This window comes from Pteropus vampyrus, unplaced genomic scaffold (genome assembly GCF_000151845.1).
Source record: "Pteropus vampyrus isolate Shadow unplaced genomic scaffold, Pvam_2.0 Scaffold81, whole genome shotgun sequence".
NCBI lineage: Eukaryota > Metazoa > Chordata > Mammalia > Chiroptera > Pteropodidae > Pteropus > Pteropus vampyrus.
This window is the reverse complement of record NW_011888862.1, coordinates 1542459-1562552: the sequence shown is the minus strand read 5'-3', so window position 1 is coordinate 1562552 and position 20094 is coordinate 1542459. Positions and strand designations below refer to the sequence as shown.

The window sequence follows — 20094 nt, the reverse complement described above, 5'->3', positions numbered from 1 at the left end:
CGTAAAGTTTCAATTACGCCAGATGAATAAGCTCTAGAGATCTGCTGTACAACACTGCGCCTGCAGTTAATTACACTCTATTGTACACTTAAAAATTTAAGAGGGTAGATGTCACGTTAAATGTTCTCACTTTGATAAAAAGAAGTTTTAGGAGATCTACAGACTCATACGAATAACTAGAGAAAATACGTATATATGTGTCCATCTAAATGAAAACACAAAATTTTAAAATTCTTGTAGCAAATTCAGCACGCCCCAAGAATACATCCTTTTGCAGACCTAGTTTAAGCCACTCTGTCCTAAACAGCTAACGACTCCCCCTGTACCTTTCTCTGAACCTTGTATATGCCTCTGTCCCTGTGCTTGTCATTTCCTAATATACTTCTTTGTTTTCTCATCTCCTTTGTCCCTGTCTGGGAGCCTTTTGATGTGGGCAAGTGCCCGTCTCTGTTCCCTTACAGATAAATCTAATTATTTAACATTGGACAAATGTTCTATAAATACCGGTTGCTTTGAAAGAAGCTATAGAAAAACTTATCACACCTTGAAGGAGGTCCATCAGTAAGACAAATCTGAAATGATTCCTACTTGCAACCTGTACGGTATACAAAAAAGGAAAACCCATTAAAAAGTACTCGAGTACTTTTAACAACCTGACTTTGATGACCCGCAAAGACCAAGGAGAACATCTTATTCCCCTTGACAGGTACGTATTATGTATCCTTTTTTATCAGAACTCATAGATTTTGTTCATCCTTCCTGTTCAATCAGCACCAAGAGGCGTAATGGATGTGAACGGTTCCTAATGAATCTGGGACCCCCCTCCCAGCCCCCTGTTTCAGGGTAGAGCCATGAGCTCATTTACAGAAAGCCTTGCCAGGCTCTGCATATGGTTTGTAATATAAATAGATCACATTTGAGGCATATCAGCAAGATAGAGGAGGCTTGCCCTCCCCAAAGTCTGCTGAAGTAGAAATTCTCACCTAAAAAAGTAGGCAAGCCACCTCTACTTTCTACTTCTCAGGGAATTTAAGGATGTGTTGTGTGAAAATTTCACTCCTTGGCAAGCTTAGACGAGTCTTGGACCATCCAAAAATAAAATATGCCAAAGCTAAAGACGAAATGGTAATCCTGTTTAATGTCACCCTTTTACCTATCATTGGGCTTCGTGACTGCATATTTATTACCATCAATTTAAGTTCCTGATCAGGATTATAACCTATTGCATGGCCCAAACTATAGTGATCGGATTCTGTTTTGTTATTTGTAAATAAAATCTGATAGTCTGGCTTCCTCGTGATGTGAGTGTCCATTAAAATAAAAACAAATCTACAGGATAAAACTGACCACAAAACCAAATGAACCTAAGCTGCACAATAGTCCTAAACGAGGGGGCTTTCCAGTATCTTTCGACATCTAATTCTTTGTTTGTTTTTAATATTTTTTTTATTTTTTTAATTTCGAGACTCACGAGAAGTTGCAGAAATAATCTAGAGTTCTGTACATACTCCGCCCAGCTTCTCCGAATGAGAATATCTGGCCTAACTATAGCGCACTGCCGAAGCCAGAAATGGACGTTGATACAGTACGGTTAGCTCACCTAATCATCTTGTTTGCATTACACGCTTCTGTGCCAAGCTCTCGGGCACAGAGGATATAGGCTGCTATTTTATTTATTTATTCATTCATTCATTCGTTCGTTTGTTCATTCATTCATTCGTTCATTCATTCATTATTTTTAGGCGAGTCAACCCTTGGTTGACCTCACAGATTGCAAGGACCTTGTCAGCTTACAATCCCTTATTTTTTATTTTTTATGCCTACAGCACCTGGTTTCCCATCCAAATACTAACCAGACCAACCCTGCTTAGCTTCTGAGATGAGATGGGATCGGGCACATTCAGGGTGGCATGGGCGTAGACTACACTGTTATTATTTTTAAACGTTTATGGAAATCCGACTATGTACTAGGCACTGTTACGCACTTTCACATAATAACCTCGTGAGGTAAATTTATTATCTCCATTTTGGAGTGAGGAGACTTAACTATGAAGGGCAAAGCAGATATGTCCCCTCCTTTCGATTCTTCAGTATCAGGCACGTGGCTAAGAGGCACTCTCGTGTAATGACATTAATTTCGATATGAGGTATTGATTTTTTTAAACCTTTATATTGAGTCTTTATTAAGTCATAGCTCTTCAATTTTCAAATGTATCAAGAGAAAGTTCACACAATCTGTTCGCGTTTTTTTTTTTTTTTTTACTACCATTAGGCGTGAAGTGAGTGAAGACATCACAAAACAAAGAAGATTGTGCCTGCAGCTCAGGATGGCAAGGGCTCTAGGTCTTAAGTCCCTTTCCAGTCCTCAAAACCACAGTGACTCTATTTCTGCTCTTGTTTTTCTCCTGTACCCAGACGATAACGTTTTCATTCCCTGGTAATTATTTCTAAATATAAAATGAGAAAGAAGAAGAAGCACGTCTCTATCTTACACTTCTTAATGTTACTTGTAACCTCCTATTTAATTCCCCGCTAGAAAACACTGTCCACTGCACTATCGTCAGGCTGCATGCAGTTCGAAAATGTATGACCTCCCCAAAAAGGGGAAGGGATTAAGAAGTGCAAATTGGCAGTTACAAAACAGTCACGGGGACGTGGAGTACAGCACTGGGAATACAGTCAATAATATTGTAATAACTACGTGTGGTGCCAGGTGGGGACTAGACTAAACGGGGGGATCATTTCGTAAGATATATAAATGGCTCACCACTATGCTGTACACCTGAAACTAATATAAAATAATATCGAATGTCAACTGTAATTGAAAAAAAGAGAAAAAAAATGTATGGCCTTAATGCTTCATGTGCCCTTGTCCTTTCTACCACCACCGGGGGGCCCAGAAATATGGTGGAGCTCACTGGGGCTCAGCCCTGAGCTACGGAGCATTCCTTGTTGTCTGACCTCTGCCTTTCATCAGCTATTAAACCAAGCTCACCTGAAACAGTTGGGACCCCACAATTGAGTTCTCCCCTTATTTTACTGGCCACTCCTTTTCAGTGCCTTTTCCTATTTCCTCCTCCTCTTTCTGACCTCCAAAGCTGGAGTCCTTGGGCACCATCATCGGCCTTTTTCCTAAAACGGCGATTCCCTACCAAGAGTGACTTTCGCCCTCGGTGACATCTGGCAATGTCTACAGATATGTTTGCTTGTCACAGCTGGGGGTGGGTTGGGTGTGTATGCTAATGGCATCTAGTGGGTAGGGGTCTGGATGCTGCTGAACACCCTATCATGTACACTGCAGGACAGGACAGGCCCCATGACAAAGAACGCTCGCACCTCAAATGTCAGCAGCACCAACATTAGGAGATCTTGCCTTCAAAGATTTTATCTGATACTATAATACACTCAGATTCGGTCTACATGCTGACTCCCGAATTTCAATCTCTAGGCTTGCCTTTTCTCCCAACTCTCGTTTCTTATATGCAACTGTCCCCACTTCTGTCTGTTAGGTGCCTCAAACTTCACTTGTTCACAAGCAAACTCACTCTCACCCACAAATTTGCTTCTCCCCCAGTCCTCCCCATGGCAGTGATGGCACCGTTCAGAGAACGGTCTCAGATCCAAATTCTGATTGTATGGAGATCCTTTGGTACGGGCAGACTATGATTAGAATCAAAGAATAGTGGAACTGTTAGGGACCTGTCTCTGGCCGATGAGGAGTTTGAGATGGACCCAAATCTACACTTTTAATGTGATGGCAGAGCCGAAATGAAAACTATTGTTTCTTACAGCTTCCGGGCCGACAAGCTTTCCTGTGGCTGACTTAGCTCCCTTAGGTGAAATATGTAGCTCATTTGCTTTTGCCTCATTATTTTCCGATGTTATTGTTAGATACACAGTTTCCTATAGTGCAGGAGTCAGCAACCTATGGCCCGCAGGCCAAACCTGGCCGGCCACCTGTTTTTGTATAGCCCGTAAGAACGATTTTACCATTCTTAAAAAGGAAAAATTCCAAAGAGCATTGGTAATTCATACCATGTTAAAACTACATTAAAAACAAATACAGTATGTGTAAATAAAGTTTTATTGGAACATCATTCATTCATTCATTCATTCATTCACTCATTCATTTAGGTATATCGTCTCTGGCTGCCTATGCACCACGACGGCAGAGCTGAGTAGTCACAATACACACCATCTGGCTGGCAAACTGAAAACGTTTACTGGCCCTTTACAGAAGAAATTTGCTGACTCCGGTATACTGACAGGAGCTCAAATTTTAGAGTTAAAAAAACAAACATGGATTCGTTCTGTCTCAGCTGGTAGTGTGATCTTTGAGCACGATTCAGTGTCAGTGAACCTCAAGTTAAATGGGGATAATGAGACTTTCCTTGAGGGATTGTTAGACATAGTAGAAGTAGTGTCTATAAAGGCTTGGAGTATACTAGACCTCAACAAATATTAGCAATGATAATAACACTACTTAATAATATTATTGTTAGCACCAACTTTACCCTCAAAATTTCCCCTTTGGTATGTTCTGAGAGTTCCTGTGTCAAATGTCTTTTGAAATTCAGGCAAATACACAAGTTAAAACAAATATCCTGGTCCCTTTCATCCAATAGTTGGGTGATAACAGAACAAATTCCCATCACATCATGTTCTGATGGCAAACTGGAGGGAGGTTAATATCTTTCTAATTCACATGTCATTGCACGCAATCATGAATTCCCCGAGTAATTAGTTTCCTGGAAAATTGTCTCCTGAGTGAATAAAGGTGACAGCATTTGAAATATGAAATCATCATGACCTGCCCAATCCTCTTTCCAACTGTCTTATTCCAGACTGTCAGACAATAAGTTTAGTTAACAGAAAACGGGGAACCAATATTAAGTTAGTAAATAGCATATAGAAACAGTCCCCAGGCTACCTGAACCTTTTCAAAGGTTCTGGTACTTAAGAGTGGCACTTAGACAGGCCACAGACGCAGAGACTGGCTGCGAGTTTTAGTTAGTATCCCCATAGGCTTCCAGGGATCGGAGATGGGAACATGCTTGATACTCACCTTGCCTGTGGCTTCCATCGGGGCCTTGACCTTGACCTTGGCCACCTTCAGTCCTTCAGAAAATTCTGCCATCCCTGGTGGCTTCTCGGCCTCAGGCGTGCCTCCTGGCTTCCATCTCATCCCTAGAGTGGAAAAGAGGTCAACTCTAGCTCTTTTTCTTTGTGTGACCCCATCCTCTCCCCCTTTTGCATCCCGCCATTTCCTCCTGCTCTCTGGGCAGTTTGGGCACAGCGGAGAGTCACTTCCAGCCTCCTCCGACTTCCTCTTCCCGCCGGACTCCCCTTTCTATGGCACTTTCTAGGATGATCCACATCCCTCATGAGTGACAAGACGTCACCTTGCTAATTAACATATGGCCTAATTATGGCAGCGTTACACTTTAGAAGACAGAATTAAAATCTGAAATGACCTAAGTAATTAGGAGGGGCAAGCAGAGACAAATGAAAGTAGCAGGAATAAGGTATGGGTGGCCAATGACTTGGCCATGTCCTGTGCAGCTGAGAGCAAACTGGCCCCGACTCAGGTGATGGACACCTGGAGACTGACTCCGAGAGGACTGTTCTTATGAAAAGGGAGCATCCTATGTAGAGCAAGAGAGGATTTTCTTTCCTCCTCCCCCTCTTCCTCCAACATCCCTGGTGTTGAGGTGGTGCTTGATAAGATAGAGTAAATGAAATCAGAAAAATCCACACCCACAAAGTTGAATTTTCAGAGGACGATGCATAAGAGACAGGACAGTGGGGGTCGGGGCAGTGTGATAGCTTTTTGTGTGTGTGGCGGGGGAGGGATTTTTATATGATTTTTTTATTTTTTGAACTTATTTTTAATTATAGTTGACATACGCGTGATAGTGCTGAGGTCGACACTGCTAGTAAGCGGTCCCTACTGTGTTGTAACTTTGGCCTAGGATTAGGACAAACAAGGACATCATGTGTGCATTGGTTGGGTTCCCCCAGAAGAATGTGAGTACAAAGCGCTTATTTGGGAGATCTAGGAAATCCTGGCAGAGAATGAGAAATGAGATAGGGACAGGAAAGAAGGCAATAGAAGGTATGTTAGCAAACCAGTTATCGCTGTGGGCCGCTGGAGCTCAATCCAGCTCGGGGCACAGAGCAGAAGAGGAGTCGGCCAACTTTTCCTACAAAGGGTCGGACAGTGACTATTTTCAGCTTAGTGGGCCAAATGATCTCTGTTACAACTATTCAGTTCTGCCTCTGTAATGTGAAAGCAGCCATGATAATACGTAAATAAACGGGTATGGCTGTTTTCCAACCATACATTATCTGCAAAACCAGACAGCCAGGACGTGGGCTGTAGTTTGTCAACTCCTCGCTGTAAAAGTGTCTCTCAAACTCCTGTGGCGAAAAACCAATTTTTAAAAAAATGTCCAAAACAAGACTTATGGAAATACAACGAAAATGAATCACTAGAAAAAAAATGAAATAAAAAACACACACAAAATACAAGCCTTTTAAAAAATTATTAGTATCAAAAGATACACAATGTCTCTGCCCAACTGCTATGAGTTTCTAAATGCTTACTCTGAAGTTCTGCACCTAACTTATCACAGACAGTTCTAGCCCTTGATTGCAGCCGCGGCCATCACCGTAGTTCATAGTCCTATTGTCCTTCTTACCAGGCGAGGAGGCTGGGACAGTTTTCCACTGATACCTGCTCATCATTATCAAAGTGTGCTCCCAGAGACATTGACACCTGGTGCTTCTGGTTTGTCTGGCACAGAGCCAAGCACATTTCTGCAGTCCAAGAAGGCACAGAGGCACAGGGACTCCCGGTAGGAAGTTGTAGTCATATATGAGAACAGTGAGAGCCAAGAAGTCATGGGCGGGGCACTGTCACTGACCCTCTAATGTGACAGAGTAAAAAGACCATGGGCTTTGGAGGCAAAGAAATTGGAATAAAAGTCCTGGTTCTGCTACTTAACTTTCTCTCTCCATTTTCTTATCTAAAAAGTGAGTATAATATCATAAGGGTTGGGTTTGAGTTTTTGTTTTGTTTTTTTAAGACTTTATTTTTTTTTAGAGCAGTTTAAGGTTCACAGCAATATTAAGGGCAAGGCACAGAGATCTCCCTCTGCCCTCGCACATGCACAGCCACCCTCACTATCAAAACACCCCACCAGAGAGGTACATTTGTTACAATTGATGGACCCACACTGACACATCATTATCACCCAAAGTCCATAGTTTACCTGACATTTCACGCTTGGTGTTGTACATTCTATGGGTTTTGACAAATGTATAATGACACATATGCATCATTATCGTATCATACAGAGTATTTTCGCTGTCGTAAAACTTCTCTGTGCTCTGCCTACCTCCCCCTCCCCTGGCAACCACTGATCGTTTTACTGTCTCCATAGTTTTGCCTTTTCCAGAATGCCGTGTAGTTGAAATCGTACAATATGTAGCCTTTTCAGATTGGCTTCTTTCACTTAGTCATATACATGTAAGGTTCCTCCATAGCTTTTCATATCTGATGGTTCATTCCTTTTTAGTGCTGAATAAGATTCCATCGTCCTATGTCCCACTTTATTTGTCCATTCACCTACTGAAGGATATCTCAGTGGCTTCCAAGTTTTGGCAATTATGAATAAAGCTGCTACAAACACGCATTTGCAGTTTTTGTGTGGACATAAGTTTTCAGCTCTTTTTGTTAAATACCAAGGAGTGTGACTGTGGGACCATATGATAAGAGTATGTTTAATTTTGTAAAAAATGCTAACTGTCTTCCACAGCGGCTGTACCATTTTGCATTCCCACCAGCAAGGAGAGTTCCTGTTGCTCCCCATCCTCACTAACATTTCACGTTGTCAGTATTCTGGATTTTGACCATTCTAATAGGTATGCAGTGGTATCTCATTTTAATTTTTATTTCTCTGATGAAATATGATGTGGACCATCTTTTCATATGCTTATTTACCATCTATATATCTTCTTTGGTGAGGTGTCTGTTAAGGTCTTCGGCCTATTTGTTAATCGGGTTGTTCACTTTCTTATTGTTGAGTTTTAAGCATTCTTTGTATACTTTGGATAACGGTCTTTTATCAGATGTCTTTTGCAAATGTTTTCTCCCAGTGTGTAGCTTGTCTTCTTATTCTTTATGCCTATGGTAGACGTTGTTTACTTTCAAGTGAGCAGGAATAAATACTTCCATTATACAAAGCTTTGAATGCACACAGTCCTCTATGACAAGATCTGTGACAAATTGTACAGCTTTTGAAAAATTGGGCTAATAATTTATTATAAAATGTTTTTGTTCCAAATGACCTAATAGTCAAGAATCTGCTAAATATTATCATGATGGTTAAATTTTACGTGTCAACTTGGCTAGGCTATGGCTGGTTGGTTGGTCAAACACTAGCTTAGTGAAGGTACTGCAGATGTGATATCTACAGTCAGTTGTCGTTAAGTAAAAGAGATTATTCTCCATATTGTGGGTGGGCCTCATCCAAACAGTTGAGGACCTTAAGAGCAAAAACTGAGGTTTACGGGAAATAAAAATTTCTGCCTTAAGACTACAACACAGAAATCTTCCCTGAATTTCTAGCCTGCTGGCCTACCCTACACAATTAGAACTTTATTTATTCACATATTGCATGTAGGTAGAAACTAATAAGAAAATTACATTTAATGATCACGAAGTATCCTCTAATTATGTGCACTACCCCTGGTATGCCAGACGTGCTTCAGACACTTGATGAATGGAAAAAGTAGGAAGAGAGGGAGGCGTTTCCATCTGCAAACTGAATTCTTCTGCATTTTCTGCTTGGAAATCAAGATAGAGATCGTCTGTAACAGCTGGTCTTGCTGCTGATAAAGACCACTCCCAGCACCTCTTGGACGGTTCGCCTTGTGTCACGCATAAAAGAAAAGGGCTGATGAATTGTTCCGCATAGACGCTGAGGGGAGAGATTTCCAAAACCGTAACTACTTCGAGAGACAATATGCCATTGATAAGAAATTATTTCAAATTGCGAAACGCATCTGCGTAAAAGAAATGTATGTAAAAGCCTGTTCGTTCTTTTGTTAGCAAAACTGAATTCAGCCAGATAATCTTTCCCATATTATCGCTAAGTGAGTTTTACGATAATTAGCAAGCTCTCCCAACAGAATGAAAGGCAGCTGATTTTCTAAATCACTTGCTTACCAATACACGATTGCAATTTAATAGGCCACTCTGAATAACTTATTTTTAGGACATATGTTTTGCATGCCATTATTTCCCCAAAGACATGTTTTGTAAAATAAATTGTTTTTCATGTTCCTGACAGATTTGTATATAAATAGTAAATAGAAATACCTTCGTAGGATCATAGGCCTGAATGTAAAAGGGAAAACCATACAATTTATGGAGGAAATCAGGAAACTATCTTCTTGACCTTATAGTAAGCAAATATTGTTGAAAAGGACTCAAAAAGCATTAACCATAAAATATAAAAGTGATATACAGAATTTCATCAAAATTAAAAGCTTCTGCTCATCAAAAGACATCATTAAGAAAATGAAAAGGCAAACCACAGACTATGATCAGATTTGCAATACGTAATCCATGACAAAGTACACAAATCCAGATGATAAAAACAACTGCTACAAATCAATAATAAAAAGACAAACGACTGCATTTTTTAAATGGGATTTGAAAATACACTTCACAAAAGAAGATTATAAATGGCCAATAAGGACACGAAAAGATACTCAGTATCATTAGTCATCAGGAAATGCAAATTCAAGCCACAATGAGATACTACTATAAACCCAATACAATGGTTTAAATGGAAAGGTTAGCATTAACGAGTGGTAACTAGAATATAGAGCAATGGGAATATAGAGCAATTCTCATACGTTGGTGGTAGGGGTGTAAAATGGAGTGACATATTTGGAAAAGAGTTTGATACTTTCTTATATAGTTTCCATCCTCTTACTTCTAGGTATTCTATTCCTAGGTAGTTACCCAGTGGAAATGAAAACCTATGTCTACACAAAGACTTGTATATACATCTTCCTAGGAACTTTATTCATGGTAGCCAAAAACTAGAAACACCCACATTTCCATAACTGTAACCCAAGTAGCACGTATTCACAGACTGAAATAAAAAGATGGTTTCCGCAAAATTAAGTATGCCATACACTTGAAAACACTGATGCCAAAGAGAAACTTAGACAGTCTAAGAAAACTCTTTTGTCCCAAGCTGAAACGCAAGAGACTGAAGTTCAATTTAGAAGGCTGGAACTATAATCTATTTTTTTCATCCCAGCCACTGTACTGTTAAAATGGAAGATGCGGCTAATCAATTACAGCAGCTGAGCTGGAATACTGCATAGCTTATAATCTCTGAAGCTTAAAAGAAAATCCTTTCACAAAAATTCAGAGATACATCAAAATGACAAGGGGAATAAGGTGCCTTCATTTTCAATTAACACCAGTCAGAGTTTTAGAAAGCTGTAACATCCTCATTCCCCTTTCCTTACCTCTTCTCCCATCTTCCAATTTGATCATAAACACGTGGTGAGAACAGAATTGATGGGATGTTAACAAAACACATGTTTTCGAGGGATGTTAATAATATATTTAAACCCAAGATCTACTTTTCCAAAGGGACATAAATTAGAAGTGACAGAATACAAGGTATACAAGAATGCATTAAAATACATACCACAGAGCAGACAAAATCACAAGAGATGCTGTCTAGTTAATCTTTGAATATCCACTGTGTGATAGAAAGTTCTCAAATTTTTCCTGAAAGAATTAACATTCTTTCGCACTGTCAAATTATCTATTTAGAAGATGACTCAAAACGAAAAGTATAATATTTCACGGCACTTCGAACCAATGGGGGAAGAAATAGGAATATTTAGGATACTACCTTCTTATGACCGACTAAATGAAGAATTTGTGATTCTGCACGAATGTGTATCTATGTCCATATACACGTACACACTCATCTTAATAATGACGAAGTGCTTTCTCTTGACTTCATTACAAATGAAACGTGCTTGTCTTCCAACGTTGAGTGTCCTCGAAAGGAAACTCTGGTTTGTTAGCGGTACAGAGGTCTGGCTGTTGATAGTTCTTCCTATTTCTTCCTTTGCTTCTCTGTCTGGACATATCTTTTTCACATCAAACATAGATTTTTGACCTATTAACTTCATCCAGCTCATTACAGTAAGACTATTCTTCTAGAAGCTCATCCTCAGTTTCACTATCGCCAGGCTGTAAGTCAGTGGTTCTCCATCAAGGGTGACTCCACACCCCTGGAGGCATTTGGTAATGTGTGAAGATATTCTGGACTGACTTAACTGGGGCTGGTACAGGCCCGAATGCTGCTAAGTTTCCTAGGATGTGTACACCAGCACCCCCGCCCCACCGTGACAACGCACGATCCAGTCCAAAACATCAGTCATGCTCAGACTCAGAGACCCTGGACTAGAGTTAGGTATAACTAGTCAGGCATAACTAGGCCTACTGTGTGATTAGTCCACTGCCAAGCAATTTTATTTTGGGGTTTTGGATGCAGAGGAGTGAATTAAACTCCCAAGTTTCTGGCACATTTTCCTCGTTGCACTCTACAAAAGCCTTATTTTATTTACTTACTTTCTATCCCCATTCCTCCATGCCACCATTCTAATGTATTTGATGTGTATTTTGTAATTTGTGTATGACATCGTATAGCATTTAGGGGTATGTTTGTGCCATGCATTTTATGCTACATGCATGGCACTGGAATCTAAACCCATATCATTCTCTTTCTGACTTTATTTCACACGGCACTGTTTTTAGGATCTACCCACATTGCTGTGTGCAAATCCAGCATGCGCCTCCCAATTGCTAAGAGATATTCCAGAATATGAATTCACCTCAGTTTACTAATAACCCCCCATCCCCAAAGTGGTAGCTCTTCCAACACTCCACTACTGTAGATGGCATGAAGATCGTCTTCGAAATGTTCCTTACGTATCTGTGTGAGAATTTCCCTGAGATGCATATCCAGGAGAGAGATTACTCAGAGCTCTTTTAGAGATTATCGATTATTTTAGATTGATCCTCAAAGCAATGATGTGAGGTAGGAAGCATCGTTTTCCATTGTTGGATGGCGAAAATGAAGTTTCCAGGGATTATACAAACTGCCCAAGGTCACCCAGCAGAGCCAGAATTGGAATGTCTATATATTTTCTGACTCTCACACCTCGCTTTCTCCTTACGACTGGATGACTACGTGCAGATGCAGAAAACAATTCAGTCTTCTGTCCTACCCCAGATAGGGCATCTTCCTCTCCAGCCTTTCATTATTCCCTAGGATCCTCAGGAGCAAGTCTCATAGGGACAACTGGATCCATTACAGGGCCATTGGGAGGGCAGGATGGCCTGAACCTCAAGCCCGAAGATCTCACAAAGAAACATCAGACCTCTCCTGGTGATTGAATGTCCTTACCATTAATTCACTTTTTCACTTATGTTCCATACTAATTAATCGGCTATGACGTGTAGCGCTCGTCAGGGAAAACCTATCATTTGGAGGATCGCACTCCCATCTGTGAATCCCCCGCTGCAACCAGGTAGTGCCCTAGCTTGGACACTGTCTGAGCCGTCACACACCTGACCCTCAAGAAAACCAGCCAGATGGCCATGACATGAGGACCAGAGGGGAGGGCTAGCATCAGAGCCAGGACCAGCTTCTGTCCATGAGACCTCACTGCACAGGATGGTGACAGAGACCTCCTCCGCCTCAGATGGTCAACCCTTGGTCGGTAAGGGACCCTCATGGCGCCCTCCGCACAGCAGGGGTGACATGGTAACTGAGCGCAGCTGCTGGTACCAGACCAACACGCCAAGGGGACGGGAAACTAAAGGTTAAAAAGTCATCTGGAAATGGAGGAAAGGTTGCTGGCCTACCATTATTTTCACATATCTTCCAGTTGAATCATACGGAAAGGCTTCAAAACTGGGTTTGGCTGTGACTCTTCGGGCCCAGGAAGGCTAGGTGGAGGAGGCGGCTAACAGAAACAAGTCCGGCCTCAGGGCCCAGGTATCCGGCCTGGGTCCCACTATTACTATTAATCCAGTGAGTGACTGTGAGCAGCTCAGCTTCTCTAAGTCTCACTGACTCCGCCTGGGAAAGAGGTGAGTTTCCCATTACGTTCCAATGCGTCGTTAAAGTCAGTAAGAGTTCCTCAAGAGTCCCTGGGGAGGGGACAGTGCTTGGGAATGGGAGCGCCACCACCAGCCTGTTTTGATCAATTTTATATGCTGATATGCTGACACTGCATAGAAGAATCACCTTTTTACAGCAAATGGTTCCAATGCTAAAGGAAGATTTTGAAAACAACTGATCACAATGACTTTAGAACTCTGGTGCTAGACATTCTCTACTTCTACCACTCGTTCCATTTCTCTTGACCCCAAAGCTCTGGCTTCCCTTAACTTTCCCTTTTCCTATAAAACAAAGAAATTGAAGGAAGAATCATGTCAGAGTGGACAGGGTCAACTTCTCCATTAGGACAGTGAGTCCAGGGTCCAGGACTGACACCCTGTTGAGAGGCCCATGAAAATTATTTTAATCTTTTAAAATCAGAAGAGAAAAAAAAAAACATAATACATATAAGAAGGACTTCAGCCTGGATTATATTTGAATATGCCAAAACAGTGGTAAGATATAATTTTTAATATTTTTTGTGGAGGACAGGACCCCGGTGTTGGGAAATACATGGTCTTTGGGAGACAGATCTGGGTTCAGAGTCCTACTTTTCCTTTATTAGCTGCATGTTATTTACCTATGTGTCTCAGCCTCTTTGTCACTAAACGGGGACACAGATCCCTCCAGGAGTTGTTGGGAGGCTCAAATGAGCGAGCTTGTGCCACTCTGGCTCAGCAGGTGCTAAACTAATGATAATTCTCCTCCTCTCCCCTCCCCTTTGCCTCAGCCCCAGGCAGACATTTTAGGGGGCACTTGGCCAAAATTGGCTCCTTGACCTTGCCTCCAAATTTCTAAAATCTCCTGTCAGATAATTCAGCCCTGCTTTGTTCTCTCTGTGTGAGGGATTAAACAGAAATCATACAATGGTTTTATAATGATCTCCTGCTTCTCTGTGGAAATATCCCAATTTTCACTGAAATAAACTGAGGTAAATGAAGGAGCCACGGCCTGGACCTCACGCTTTCTCATTTTTATCCCCCAGAGCTGAGAAGCAGCCAGACCTGACAATAGAAACGGAAAGTGACAGAATGTATGGCTTGATTGACATAAAAGATCTGTCCCCGGAAAGGTACAAATAAATCCAGTTTTCACAGTTTGGATTCTGCTTACCTTTCAAAACCATGAAAACTTTTCCACTTATAGATGACCATTCGCTGTTTTAATTTAAAAATAAGAATACGACATTAGCAAAACCACTCCAAGGTTGTATGAAGAACTGTGTGTCTGAAAGTGAACTAGAATTCACTTTGAAGCCTGTATAGAACACGTGTGCGTGCATGTTTGTGTGTGTAGATAGATAAATAGGCACACACACACATACACACAACCAGTTAAAGGAAAATTAGGGTACAAGAGTGACCCAGGAGCCCACCCCCAACCGCAGCTGAGTCACCTGGATGGAAATCCAGCTGGGATCATGCTTTATGTAAGAAAAATGCATGTAGCCCTTATCCCACTGGGAGGGGCCTCAGCTGATCTCGCTTCCCATTGGCCCCTTGGCTCCCTTCCTGAGACAGAAGGGGTCACGAGTTCCCACAGGCTCCGAAGGCCCTAGGTCCTGGGTGTCTAGCATTTCTGGACAAGTCCTGTAAACAGCTGGCAACCAGATCTAGATCTTTCGGCGCCAGCCTTTGGATCATTCCATCCTTGACACGGCTGCTCTCATGCTCTCCTGTAAGAAGGAACACTCACGAGGGGCAGGGTGACTCTGCTACAACACAGACCTCAGATGCATATTCAGCCTAAAGCCCGACTTTAGAACTCCTTTCTTAGGAATATTGGGAGGATGAGGTACCCATGCCTCTCGTCTCTTGCCAACCCCAGTTTATAAGTCTACCTTTTCCCTCTAGGACCTACTTCTACCTTACCCCATACTATGTGACATACAGTTTATCCAAAATTGTAATGAATGACCTGTAGGCAGCCAAAGGAACTACCTGCATGACAGATGTAAGCTGAAATATTGGTGGTGATTGGTCTGGGGATGGGGCTGCGGGCAATGGCTATTTTCTTCTTTCTCCTTTTCTGACTGGGTAAATTTCCTACCTTACTTTTAGAATGGAAAAGGGCATAGTTATTATCTAAAATGAACTTGAAACCACCCAAACAGTAGCCCCTCTAAAGAAACAACTCTCTTCGGTGATTTGGTCTAGAATTAACGACTCATTTCTTTAAAGATGTAACCTATGCGATATCGATTTGAAAGGAAATCGAATCTGAGCTCTCGAAGCATCACCCTAAATGTCTCTAAAGAAGAAATCAGTCCCTGGCTCTCTAATTTAGAGGATGACAGTCTCCGTTACAAAACATTCTTTCTTAGAAAACATCTTGCTGCATCTTTACAACGTTGCTTTCCCTCCAGGACTTTCGGGGAAAGTCATTCTTGTGAGAAATAATAAATCTAGCTAAATAAAATATGGCCTGAAAAGGATTTACACTTCCGTTTATGAAAATGGATAGCGGCGGTAGATGAATCAAGGTCACCTCGTTTAATTCATCGTCCTGAGAAGGGTGCTTACCTGGCTTCCCAGGCCATAGGAAATAAAAGTGATATAGAAGTCAGATGGAGAGAGAAGGTTCAGAGGTGCAGACTGCAAGGCCGCTCGCTGGCGGAGAGCTGACGGAAATTGATGCCCGCCAGACTCAGAGGTAACGAAAAAGAGGTATCAGGAGATATTTTAAAAGTAAATATAAAAAATTCAAACGAAATTTGTAAGGTAGTATTGGACCAGACAAATAAAGAAAACTGAGGTTTTTCAGGTTTGTTTTATGACCAGCACCTGGCACATAGTAGGCACTTAACAAATGTTTGTTGCATGAATATTGAAGATCCTTGATAGGAATGCAGTGCGATGGTCACACAGATTTTGCTGGTGCTATATATAGGAAACTATATTCTCTTTTTGGCAAGTTATTTGTTTGTTTGTTTGTTTGTTTGTTTGTTTTAGGTGAGCCAACCCTTGGTTGACCTCACAGATCGCAAGGACCTTGTCAGCTTACAATCCCTTATTTTTTACGCCTACAGCTCCTGGTCGTCCTAGGTGGTCTCCCATCCAAATACTAACCAGGCCCGATCCTGCTTAGCTTCCGAGATCAGACGGGATCAGGCTTGTTCAGAGCGGCATGACCATAGACTTAGCAAGTAATTTAGAAAAATGTATCAGGCCTTAAAAATACCTATAACTTTGGATTCGGCAATTATGCTTTTAGAAATTTGATCTAAAAAATAATCTTAAAGTCATAAAAAGCCTTGTGTGAAAAATATTTCCAATTTCTAGGCTATTACCAGTAACGCTGGAAACAAATCGAATTTCCAACAAGGAGAAACAGTTAAGTAAACTCAGAGAAATATTACACAACCAGTAACATACGATGTTCAGGACAAACTATAAAAATATAAATGCTCTAAATTCCTTAAATTTATCTATCAATCTGTCTACCTCTCTATACACATATGTGTTCATGTACATATCCTACAAAAGCATATGTATGGTATGATTATAATTCTGAGTTAAAAGAATAACCATGATTTCCTGTACCAACTGTACCACAGAGTAATCAAATAGTCGTTGAAGGACAGTTTATAAAAGTATTCTAGTAATAAATGAAGATTGAACAAAAGAATTAGAATACACTGAATTAGTTACCTTTGTTGCTTAAAACAACACAGCTTCTGTGGGGCAAGAATTTAGGAGTGGCTAAGGTAGAGGTTCTGGCGCAGCATCTTTCAGGAGGTACAGTCAAGATGTCAGCTGGGGCTGCAGCCATCTGAACACTTGAGTTCTAAGCTCCCTCACGGGGCTATTGGCAGGAGGTGTAGTTCCTATCCATGTGGTGCCCATGACATGGCTGCTGGCTTTGCTCAGAGTAAGTGGCCCAAGGGAGGGGGGAGGGGCAGAAGCTATATTGCCTTTTATGACCTCACAAGCGATATCCCATCATTTCTCTCATATTCTATTGATTGTGCAGATCAACCCTAAAATAATGTAGAAGGACATCATATAAGGGCATGAATATGAGGGGGCACAAAGCATTGGGGCTGTCTTAGAGGCTGGCTACCACGGACAGCACTTTTCATTTTTCCAGTGAATTAATGGCTCTATGCTATCATCATCAGTGGCTGGTGACATCGCAAGAGAGACAACCAGACATAAAGCGCTGCTTAATATAAGTAACAACAGCAGCTATGAAGTAGTCTTGCCTCCGAATCTGAACTTGAATCTGATCAAGCCTCTGGATCTATCTACTAGTGTATAGAAACTAGAGGGGACATGTTAAACAATACCATATAAACGAATTAGCAACATCTAGACTGTGAGCAATTTTATAAGACAGGGACCTAAATTCTTCAAAAAATAAATTGCAAGAGGATTAAAAAAAAAAAGAGGCAGGAGAAAACCTACAGTTTAAAAAGAGACTAAGGATACTTGAAACTAATAATAAAATTAAATTCTAAAAAAAGAGACTGAAGAACATAACAATGACAATATTTGAACATTATTTCAATCTCGAGCTGAACAAGTAAATTGAGAAAAACAAGACTGAGCATATAAAGGAGAAATACAAATAGACAAATACGAAATACGACCATCTGAAACCATTCATTTTAAGGGGGAAGACAATGCTGTATGCCAAATATCTTAAGAAAATATGATAGTAAAAATAATCATTTATCTGTGCAGTTGACAAATGCTTATTGAGTATGTAAGATGCTCAAGGCATACGGTAATTATCCTGAACCAAAATGAAAATGGTACATTCCAGGCCCCCGAGTGGATGCCTGAAAATTTGGAGCGTGCCGGACCCTCAATATACTATGTTTTCTCTTCTACGTACTTACTTATGATAAAGTTTAATTTATAAATTAGGCACACTTAGAGATTAACAACATTAACTAATAATAAAATAGAACAATTATAACAAAATACTGTAATTAAAGTGATGTGAATGTGTTCTCTCTCTCAAAACATAGTGTCGTACTGTACTCACTCTTCTTGTGATGACGTGAGATGACACAATGCCTGTGTGAGGACATGATGCGAGGTGAGTGACAGGCTTTGTAATACAGTGTTAGGTACTCACTACGAGCCGTGGCCCTAACTTCTGCAGTTTGAGGTGTGACAGCAAAACGAGCACAAATTTCATTTTCCCTCTTTACAATTTCACGGATAGATTTGTTTTTACTATAGATCTCAGCAACCTCAGCATAAGATTTTTTCTTTCCTTATTAAGTCGAGAACTTTCATCTCATTTAAAGGAAGCACTTTCTGGCTTCTCTTCGGCATATCTAAATTGCCAGCATCACTACTCTTGTGCTTTGGGGCCATCAGGAAGTAAGATAAGGTGACTTGAACACAAGCACTAAGATAACAAGATAGTTGATCTGAGGACTGATAACTAATAATGAAGTGACTAATGGGCAGGGAGCGTCAACAGCATGGAGACACTGGACAAAAGGATGAGTCACATCCTTGGGTAGCACAGACCAATGGTGCAAGATTTCATGATGCTCCTCAGAACAAAGAGCGATTTCGAACTTATTGCTTCATTTCTGAAATTTCCCATTTAATATTTTCGGACCACAATTGGCCATGGGTAACTAAAACTGTGGACTGAGAAATTGTGAATAAGGGTGAGGTGGGGGGGGGTGACTACTGTGTTATGCTTGATGCCCAGTGTTCAAGAAGGCAGCAAAATGAACGCTGCATTTTTGAAAATTGGTATAAAAATAAGCGAGCCTAATAATCAGAAATGTGACTTGGGCTGAAGCTATCAAATCAATTCTTGTATCTTCCTTGCATTGTTTAATTTGATATCAGATGTTCTTTAAAACGCTTCGGCATTTTCCATTAATGAATAACATGCCTGCTCTAACCCTTCAGGTTTTTAGTGGCTAAGTAGATCTATCTACTTTCTTTTGGTAGGATTAGATATTCTTATTTCCATAGCATTTTTCAGATCGAGATATAATTACTTATCATAAAACTCACCCCTTTCAAAGTGTACAATTCAACAGCTTTAGTTTATTGACAGTTGTGCAACTGTCACCACTATCCAATTCTCGAATAGTTTCATCGCCCCCATAATGAATCCGATATCCACTAGCATTCTCTCACCAGAGATCACCTCCCCCCACGTCCCCCTGCTCATCACCCTAGGGAACCATCAGCGTTTTCTGTCTCTATGGATTTGCCTATTCTAGATGTTTCAGGTAAATAGAATGATATCTTTATGGTCTTTTGTGACTGGCTTCTTTCACATAGTATAATGTTTTCAAGGTTCATCCATGTTGTAGCATGTATCAGGACCTCATTCCTTTTTACGGCCAAATAATATTCCATTGTATGGACAGACCACATTTGTTCATCCACTGTTCAGTTGATGGACATTTGCACTGTTTCCACTTTTTGGCTATTATGAATAATGCAGCTATAAACATTTGTGCGTAAGTTTTTGTGTGCGTGTGTGTTTTCAGTTCTGTTGGGTATATAACTAGAAGTGGAATTGCTGGGTTTTATGGTAACTCTATGTTTAACTTTTCCAGTATATGCCTCACACTTACATCTTCCCTATATCGAATCCACTCGTGCTCTTATTGGACCGGCTTGTCTTGGTCACATGTCTGTCCTGAACCAATCACCATGGTGGCTGAGGGTCTGTGAGAAGCTGATTGGCCAGTCTATGTCTCATGGCCAGTCTATGTCTCATGGAAGCCACTCACCTTACATACAAGCCAGGGACCGGGAGTGGGAAACGGGGTGTCGCCCACAGGAAGTGTGAAGAAGGAGGGACAAAGAAGGGAGCAAAAAGCAAAAAT

General features: G+C 41.0%; 1 protein-coding gene and 1 pseudogene across 1 annotated transcript in view; both read right to left on the bottom strand.

Annotated features, from left to right (window-relative positions):
- FRMPD4 (FERM and PDZ domain containing 4) overlaps window positions 1-20094 on the bottom strand; it is a 755715-nt gene that overhangs the window by 726461 nt on the left and 9160 nt on the right. The window contains exon 2 of the mRNA XM_011363039.2: window positions 5066-5187. The gene's annotated coding sequence lies outside the window, so the exon portion shown is untranslated. The remainder of the gene's footprint in view (window positions 1-5065; window positions 5188-20094) is intronic.
- Window positions 16294-16412, bottom strand: LOC111741718 (annotated as a pseudogene).